Source organism: Neomonachus schauinslandi, chromosome 15, assembly GCF_002201575.2.
Source record: "Neomonachus schauinslandi chromosome 15, ASM220157v2, whole genome shotgun sequence".
NCBI lineage: Eukaryota > Metazoa > Chordata > Mammalia > Carnivora > Phocidae > Neomonachus > Neomonachus schauinslandi.
Window position 1 is genome coordinate 34,865,578 of NC_058417.1, and position 9,372 is coordinate 34,874,949.

The following is a 9,372-nucleotide window of genomic DNA, read 5'->3' on the forward strand; positions in this document are numbered from 1 at the left end:
TTTCCAGTCCAGGCTCCTAGGTCATCTATGTAGCAGTGACCCCTGTGTTCCCGCATATATATCACGTGACCTGCCAGGGCCCATCACCCTTGTTACCCCAAACCTTTAGGGAACGTCGCATACACACGACTTTGTCAGTGGGGCTTGGGAGGTGGGAAGCCGGTGGGAGCTTGTCGAGGGTGGGGTGAAGGAACAGGAGGAGAGCGCCAACTACAGGACCTCACAGAGCTGGCGAGGTGGTGCCATCATGCAGAGACAGGCATCTGGACCTCCCCCCTCAAGCCATCTTATAAGGGTGACCTCAGAAGCCTGGAAGTCTTGGGGACCCATGAGCAGCCGACCCTTGAGTGGGTCTCGCATCTCCTGTAAACCTGGTTAGGAGGATATTTATTGGCTCAGTTTAAGCTGAATCCTGCCTGAGAGTTTTGCAAAGAGATAAAGCTCTCCTTTGATCCATCTTCCTTGTGTGAGAGTTCAGCCACAAATAGTGTGGTGTCGCTTTAGTTCCTACCTCTGACAAGGATGACTTTGTTCTTCCCATTCTCAATTTCCTGTGCCGACCCTCCAGGTCCTAGGTCTCTAGTTATGTTTGGGTGGTCTTCTATTTTTATCCTTTTCCCTTTGTTCTGCCGATAGGAGGAGGTACAGAGGCATCTCCCTCCAACTGAGGGCTTTGGAACTCTCCTACAGGCTTTAGAAATGTCTCATGACACTGCAGTAGCAGCAGCTGGGCAGAAACACATGGGAGATACAGTCTGGAAACTCAAGATTTAATTCTAGCCCAGCCACTCACTCACCTCGTGGCCTTTGGGATGTCAGAGCCTTTCTCAGAATCTGTTTCTTCATCTGTAAAATGAGGGAGTGGGTCCAGTAGGTTACTCTGGGCTCTTTGGGTTGCAAGTGACAATAAACCAACTCACACTAGATTGAGCAAAGTGGGGACTATTAGCTATTGGTTGCCAAAGAAGAATGAAGTAGCCAGGCTATGGGAAGGCAGCTGGACCTCAAGAACAAATGGAGCCGAGCATTTAATGGTCATCAGGACTTTCTCTCTGTCTCCTGTCTCCATTTTCTTTTGAATGTTGACTTCTTTCTTTCCTACTCACCAGGTTTCTTCACGTAGCGGCCAACATGGGCCCCGTGGTTCCAGGTCCTCCAGCTAACAGCTAGGCTACCTGAGCAATCCAGAAATTAGAGAGACAGCACTGAATTTCAAATCCAAAATTCTCATGGGCCCAGACTGGATCAGTGCCCACCCTGAACTGGTCAGCTGTGGCCAGAGAGGCAGAGCCACTTAGTGAAAAAAATGGCTGCTTCCTAGTCTCACAGTGATGATGTGAATGGGGAAGGAGGTGCAGGGGAAAAAGATTCAAGAAAATCTAGGGGATGGGACATATGGGAAAATATGCAGTATAATAAATTTGCAGTTTGTTAATGAAAGTTCTGTTATTGCTGTGTCAACACAGCAAAAACTGTTCTCTTGAGTCTCAAAGTTCTTAATCACCTTTGGTCTGAGAAAATGTTGGCAGGAAACTAAGCAAGTTTTCAATAAATTATTGGTCAAATCTCAGCTAACACAGCTGATTTTCTCAAACGGATACAATTAAAATATAATCCTGCTGAGAGGATTCTGGGAAGATCATGGAGCAGGAAGCAACAGAAATCTATCTCTTCACCTAGACAACTGGGCTGCCAACCACTGTCTGATGTAACTGTTTTGGAACTCTGGAGTCCATTAAAGGCTTGTAAGTTTCAGGGGAAGGCTCAGGCAGTAAATTGCAGTTAATTTCAGTCAATTTCAGCTCTTAGCACAGTAGCAGCTCCTCATCCCCACCCCCATCCAGGTGGCAGGCAGCTGTGCATGTGTTCCCAGAGTGGCTTGCACACAGCTTGTGGGAATCCCGGTGGGCAAAAAGGACCCTGTGCTCCAAATATCAGAGATCTGTGCTCTGACTGCTGATTGCTGAGTCTGATCTCAGAGGCACAAAGAGGGCCCCTCCTAGTAACACAAAACCTACTAAAATGAAATCATGAAGAAGTAGAAACTTTGAATAGATCTATGACTAGTAAGGAGTTTGAATCAGTAATCAAAAATCTTCAGGCAAAAAAAAAAAAAGCTCTGGACCTGATGGCTTCACTGGTGAATTCTACCCCATACTCAAAGAATAACTAATATCAATTCTTCTCAAAAATTTCCAAAAGCAATGACGAGGAGGGAACACTTCCTAAGTCATTCTCTGAAGTCAGCATTACCCTGATACCAAAGCCAGACAGAGACACTGTAAGAAAACTACAGACCAACATCCCTTGTGGACATTGATGCAAAAATCCTCAATGAAATATTAGCAAACTTAACTGAGCAGCATATTAAAAAGATTTTACACCATGACCAAGTGGGATTTATTCCTGGAGTGCAAGGATACATCAACATATGAAGATGGATTGATGTCATACACCACATTAACAGAATGAAGGGAAAAACATACATAATTATTTCTGCTGTTGCAGAAAAAGAATGTGACAAAATTCAACAGTTTTTCATGATAAAAACCTGCAACAAATTGGATTAAAGGAAACGACCTCAACACAATAAAAGCTATATATTAAAACCCACAGGATTCACAGAACTAGAACAAAATGATCCTAAAATTTGTATGGAACCACAAAAGACCCCAAATAGTTAAAGCAATCTTGAAAAAGAAGAGCAAAACTGGAGGCATCATAATCCCAGATTTCAAGATACACAACAAAGCTGTAGTAATCAAAACAGTAGGGTAGAAATAGATCAGAGGGACAGGATAGAAAGCCCAGAAATAAACCGATGATTATATGGTCAGTTAATCTTTGACAAAGGAGGCAAGACTATGCGATGGGAAAAAGACAGTCTCTTCAACAAATGGTGCTGGGAAACTGGACAACAACATGCAAAAGAATCTGGACCACTTCTTACACCATACACAAAAATAAACTCCAAACGGATTAAAGACCTAAATGTGAAGCCTGAAATCATAAATATCCTAGAAGAGAGCATAGGCAGTAATTTCTCTGACATCAGCTGAAGCAATGCTTTTCTAGATATGTCTCTTAAGGCAAGGGATTAAAAAAAAAACCTATTGGGATTACATCAAAATTAAGAGCTTCTGCACAGCAAAGGAAATAATCAACACAACAAAAAGACAACTTACTGAATGGGAGAAGATATTTGCAAATTACATAGAAAATAAGGGATTAGTATCCAAAATATATAAAGAATTTTACAACTCAATACCAAAAAACCAAAAAATCCAATTAAAAAGTGGGCAAAAGACATTTCTCCAAAAGAAGACTTATAGATGGTCAACAAACACATAAAATGATACTCAACATCATTAATCATCAGGGAAATGCAAATCAAAACTATGATGAGACATCACCTCAAAATTGGCAGAATGGCTAAAATACAAAACCCAAGAAACAACAAGTGTTGGCAAGGATATGGAGAAAAAGGACCCTCATGCACTGTTGGTGGGAATGCAAACTGGGGCAGCCACTGTAGACAACAGTATGGAGGCTCTTTAAAGAATTAAAAATAGGGACACCTGGGTGGCTCAGTCAGTTAAGCGTCTGCCTTCAGCTCAGGTCATGATCCCAGGGTCCTGGGATTGAGTCCTGCATTGGGCTCCCCGCTCTGCGGGGAGCCTGCTTCTCCCTCTGCCTCTGCCTCTCTCTCTCTCTATCTCTCATGAATAAATAAATAAAATCTTTAAAAATAAATAAATAAAGAATTAAAAATAGAATTATCATAGGATCCAATAATTCCACTACTGGGTATTTACCCAAATAATACAAAAACACTATTCACAAGAATATATGCACCCCTCTGTTTATTGCAACATTATTTACATACAATAGCCAAATTATGGAAGCAACCCAAGTGTCCATTGATAGATGAATGGATAAAGAAGATGTGGTATAGACACACAATGGAATATTACTCAGCCATAAAAAAGAATGAAATCTTGCCATTTGCAACAACATGGATGGATCTAGAGGGTATAATGCTAAGCAAAATAAGTCAGTCAGAAAAACAAATGCCATATGATTTCACTCTTTTGAATTTAAGAAACAAAATAAATGAACAAATAAAAAAGAGACAAACAGAAAAACCAGACTCTTAAATGTAAAGAGCAAACTGGTGGTTACCAGAGGAGAGATGGGTGGGGGGATGGTAAAATAGGTGAAGGGGATTAAAAGTGCCAAAAAACCCACTATTACATTGAGGCTTTCTTTATACTGAAGCTTGGGTGGTGATGTCACAAACACAGAATTGAGTCTAAATTTATAGCTGCATCCTGAAATGAAATATGATGCTTTTGTTCCTTTTATTGTCAAATAGTTTTATCAAATCAGTTGAGTTTGGGAAAAAAAGAACCCACAGGGAATATCATATTCAATGGTGAAAGACTGAAAGCGTTTCCTTTAAGATCAGGAAGACGTCAAGGATGTCTGCCTTTACCACTTCTATTCAACATAGTACTAGAAGGTCTAGCCAGAGAAATTAGGGAAGAAAAAGAAGTAAAAGGCACCCAACCTGGAAAAGAAGAAGTAAAATTATCTCTGTTCACAGATGACAGGATCTTATATGTAGAAAACCCTGAAGATTTCACAAAAATGATTATAACTAATAAAGGAATTCAGCAAAGTAGCAGGATAAAAGTCAATACACAAAAAACCAGTAACATTTCTTTTTTTTTTTTTTAAAGATTTTATTTATTTATTTAAGAGAGAGAATGAGATAGAGCATGAGAGGGGGGAGGGTCAGAGGGAGAAGCAGACTCCCTGCCGAGCAGGGAGCCCGATGCGGGACTCGATCCAGGGACTCCAGGATCATGACCTGAGCCGAAGGCAGTCGCTTAACCCAACTGAGCCACCCAGGTGCCCACCAGTAACATTTCTATACACTAGCAATGAACAATCTGAAAAGGACATTACAAGAACAGTTCCATTTATAATAATATCAAGAAGAATAAAATACTTAGGAATTAATTTAACCAAGGAGGTGAAATACTTGTACAATGAAAACTACAAAACATTCTTGAGAGAATTTAAAGAAGATATCAATAAATGGAAATACATCCCACGTTCATGAGTTGGAAGACAAATATCTGTACTACTCAATCTGCAGACTCAACACAATCCCTATAAAAATCCCAATGATGTTGGGGTGCCTGGGTGGTGCAGTTGGTTAAGTGGCCAGATTCTTGGTTTCAGCTCAAGTCTTGATCTTAGGGTCGTGCGATGGAGCCCTGTGTTGGGCTCAGCACTTAGCATGGAGTCTGCTTGGGACACTCTCTCTCCCTCTCCTTCTGCCCCTCCCCCTGTGCTCACTGTCTCTCTCTCTCTCTCTCAAATAAATTTTAAAATCCCAATTATGTTTTTTTTTGTTTTGTTTTGTTTTTCAGAAATAGAAAAACCCATCCCAAAATTCACACAGAATTTCAAGGGACTCTAAAGAGCCAAAATAGTCTTGAAAACCAAGGACAACCCTGGAGAACTCACACTTCCTCATTTCCAAACCTACTACAAAGCTATAGTCATCAAACCAGTGTGATACTGGCATAAAGACAGACATATAGACCAATGGAATGGAGTAGAGAGCCCAGAAATAAACCCTCACATACAGGGTCAAATGATTTTTGAGGAGGCTGCCAAGACCTTTCAATGGGGGAAAGGATAGTCTTTCAACAAATGGTGCTGAAAAGCTGGATCTGCACATGCAAATGAATGAAGTTGGAGCCATACTTAACATCATGTGCAAAAATTAAGTCCAAATGGAGGAAAGACCTAAATGTAAGACCTAAAACTGTAAAACTCTTAGAAGAAAGCATAAAGAAAAAGCGTCCCGACATTGGCTTTGGTAATGATTTCTTGGATAGGACTTTAAAGGTACAAACAACAAGAGAAAAATAAACAAAGTGAACTTCCTGACAATTAACATTTTTTGTGTATCAAAAGACAATATTGGTTCTCCCTCTCCCACTCCCCCTGCTTGTGTTCCCTCTCTCGCTGTCTCTCTCTTTGTCAAATAAATAAATAAAATCTTTAAAAAAAAAAGACAATATTGGGGGGCACCTGGGTGGCTCAGTCGTTAAGCGTCTGCCTTCAGCTCAGGTCATGATCCTGAGATCATGTCCTGGGATCGAGCTCCACATCAGTCTCCCTGCTTGGTGGGAATCCTGCTTCTCCCCACCCCCCCCCCCCGCTTGTGTTCCTGCTCTTGCTATCTCTCTCTCTGTCAAATAAATAAAATCTAAAAAAAAAGAAAATATTGGGGCACCTGGGGGGCTCAGTCAGTTAGGCATCTGCCTTCAGCTCCAGTCATGACCCCAGGATCCTGGGATCGAGCCCCGCATCCGGCTTTTTGCTCAGCAGGGAGCTTACTTCTCCCTCTCCCTCTGCCTGCCACTCCACCTGCTTGTGCTCTCTCTCTCTCTCTGTCAAATAAATAAACAAAATCTTTTTTAAAAAGGAGGAAAAAAGAGAGAGAAAAAAGAGACAATATGTCTCTGTGTGTAAACACATAGGCACACAGATAAATAAGAGGCTTCCAGTACTGGGAAGCATGGTAAGGAGGAGAGTGGGGCGCTGTGAGTGTAACAGAGTGGGGTGGTCAGGGAAGGCTTCTTGGAGAAGGTGACAGTTGAACTGGAATGAAGACGAAAAGGTGGCCGCCACGTGAAGAGTGGGGGAGAGGCTAAGGGAAGGGGGACAATTCTAAGCAGAAAGGCCATCAAAGGCCCTGACCCAGGCTGATTTGGGACAGTCAAGGCTCAGAGAGAGGGAATGCAGTGAGAAGGGAGGGGGAGAAGAGGTGATTTGGGAGGGTATGCGAGGGGCCACACCTGGTAAGTCCTGCAGGCCACAGTCAGGGATTTGGAGTTTATTCTGACTGCAATGGGCAACCAGCAGCAGCTTCCAAGCAGGGGAATGAAGTGTCCTGTTTGGCTTTAGAAAGATCTCCCTGACTTCAGTGTGTAGGATGAACAGCAGGGGCAAGATGGACGCAGAAGCAGCGGAGGCAGGATGCCAGTTGGAATGTCACTGGGATGGCCTAGGCTAGACTTGACCATGTCTCAGGCTAGGGCTAGAACAGTGAAATGGTGAAAAGTCATATGGGTCTAATTTGGAGGCAGGATGAGAGGGTAAGAGACAGAGGGAAGTCACAATCACTGGTTTTTGGCCTGAGCAGTGGGCCGGCTGCCATCTATCTATTTAGGGTGGGACAACTTGGGAAGGACTCAGATTTGGGGCGGGGTGGAAGGAAGTTAGAACCTAGTGGCGGCTGTGGTATGTTCCTTCGGTGTCCAAGTGGAGGTGTCAGGTAGTTGAACGGAAGTTAAAGGCAGAAGTCTGTAGTTCAAGGGAGAAGCCTTGGCCAGAGATGAAGATTTGAGATCAGTCGGACAGTAGATGGTCTCTGAAGGCACAGAACCGGATGAGAGCCACTACGGGAGGGAGTGAAGATAAGGACGGAGCCAAAGTCAACTTGGGTCCCTCACGCCAACTATCATTCAGAGATGGTGGAGGAGGAGGGGAAAGCGAAGGAGCCCGAGAGGGAGCTGTGGGCGAGTAGGAGGAAACCCAGGGAGGGTGGTGTTAGGAAAGTCCAGAAAAGAAAGTTTTTCGAGAAGGAGGAAGCAACCAACTGTGTCAAACGTCACGGACAGACTGAGTACATGAGGCTAGAGAACTGACTTTTGACTTCGGCAAAATGTAGGTCAGTGGTGATGTGGACAAGAGCCACTGCAGGTCAATGACGGGGACAAAGGGCTGGCTGGAGCAGGATGGGATGGGGTGGGGGAGGGGCATGGAACAGCAGGCCCGGGAATGAGGGTCTCATGGCAGGGCTTCTCTAAGATGGGCAATGAGGCGTACTTATGCCCAGAGGATAATGACAAAGGTCCACTCACGAGGGAAAAATGGCTGATGCAGCATCACTTTGGGAACCAGGTCCTGAGAGGGTACGAGGGGTGGAGCCCAGCGGGGGGATGTCAGGTGTCAGGTGGTTCTCCTGTGACTGTATCCATTTTTGTCTCTGAAGTCTGTGGCACCATCACCAGCTGAAATTGAGGCTGGGAGTGTGGAAGATTCAAAGAGAGTAGAAGGTATAAATTGGTCATCTCAAGAGTGAGGATGGGAAACTTCGAAGGCATGTTGGAGGAGTTGAGGGCCCGCTTGGGATCTGCAGTTTTGATTCTAAAGTGAGTCCAGCTGCACAGCTGTGCTGCTTCTTGAGCAAAAGCTGGACCCAACCAGAGTCTGGGGTTTTGCCGGGTGAGAACGATGGATGGAGAAGGGGGTCGAGGGGTTAGAACCAGGACAGTGATGATCAGGCCGGATCAAGGGCTCCAGGCTGGGTAAGGAGGCCAGTGAGGACGTGGTGGATGGCACTGCAGGGGGGCTAAGCCTTGGAGGGCTCCTGGGCTCAGAGAATTGCTGCCACGGGGCTCATGCAGTGTCTGAGCTGGAAGAATAGGAGGTGAAGTTCAGGGGGCGGGAGGTTTGAGGGATGACACGCGGGAGTGTGTGGCTGATATGGGGGTGGAGGCGAGGCTGTTGCAGTCAAGGGGGATCCTGAATTCTCTTACCTCCTTAGCCCTCCCCATGTGGGGGTCTGAGAGCTACATCCTACCAGAGCTGGAACAGGGGACCTCTTCACTGTACAGAGAAACTGAGACCCGGAGATGCCAGGTGCAGAAACTTCCAGGTCGGAAGCCAGCGTTCCGAATCTCAGCCCCAGAGTGAGGGGAGATTCTTGTTGATGTCATCCCTCCCCTCATCCCCCAGCCTGCCCCCTGCCCCGTAGCTTTCCGCTGCACTCCCCATCCTCTGGGGAGAGTCTCCTGCAGACAGAAGCCCACAGCCCCAAGGAGTGCCTTCTTGTTACCCACACCCCACGGGCCCTTACAAACGCCAGTGGCAGATCTGCACACTTGTTCTGTCGTTCGTTCTCCCACTCAGTTAATCATTCGTCATTCGTTCATTCATTTGTTCGTTCATTCATTCGTTCATTCATTTGGTGATTCTTTCACTCGGTTCGAGCTGTTAAACCAAGTGCAAAGGATGAGCTCTCAGTCACTGTGAAATTGTCATCCACCCAACCAACCAGCCAGACGCCCGGAGTGCCTGCCAGTCACAGAGCTGCACTGGCTAACATGTGGGCATCACAGGTCCTCAAACGTCTGGCGGGTGTCCAGGCTTTCCCCCGCCCACTGCCGATCTCGTCCCTAACTGCATACGTCATATGTGTGCCAAATGTCGGAGCCCTTCCCGCCTCTCCCTCATAGCAGGGCTGATAATATATGAACAGCTGTCGGTCAAAGTCCACAAGGT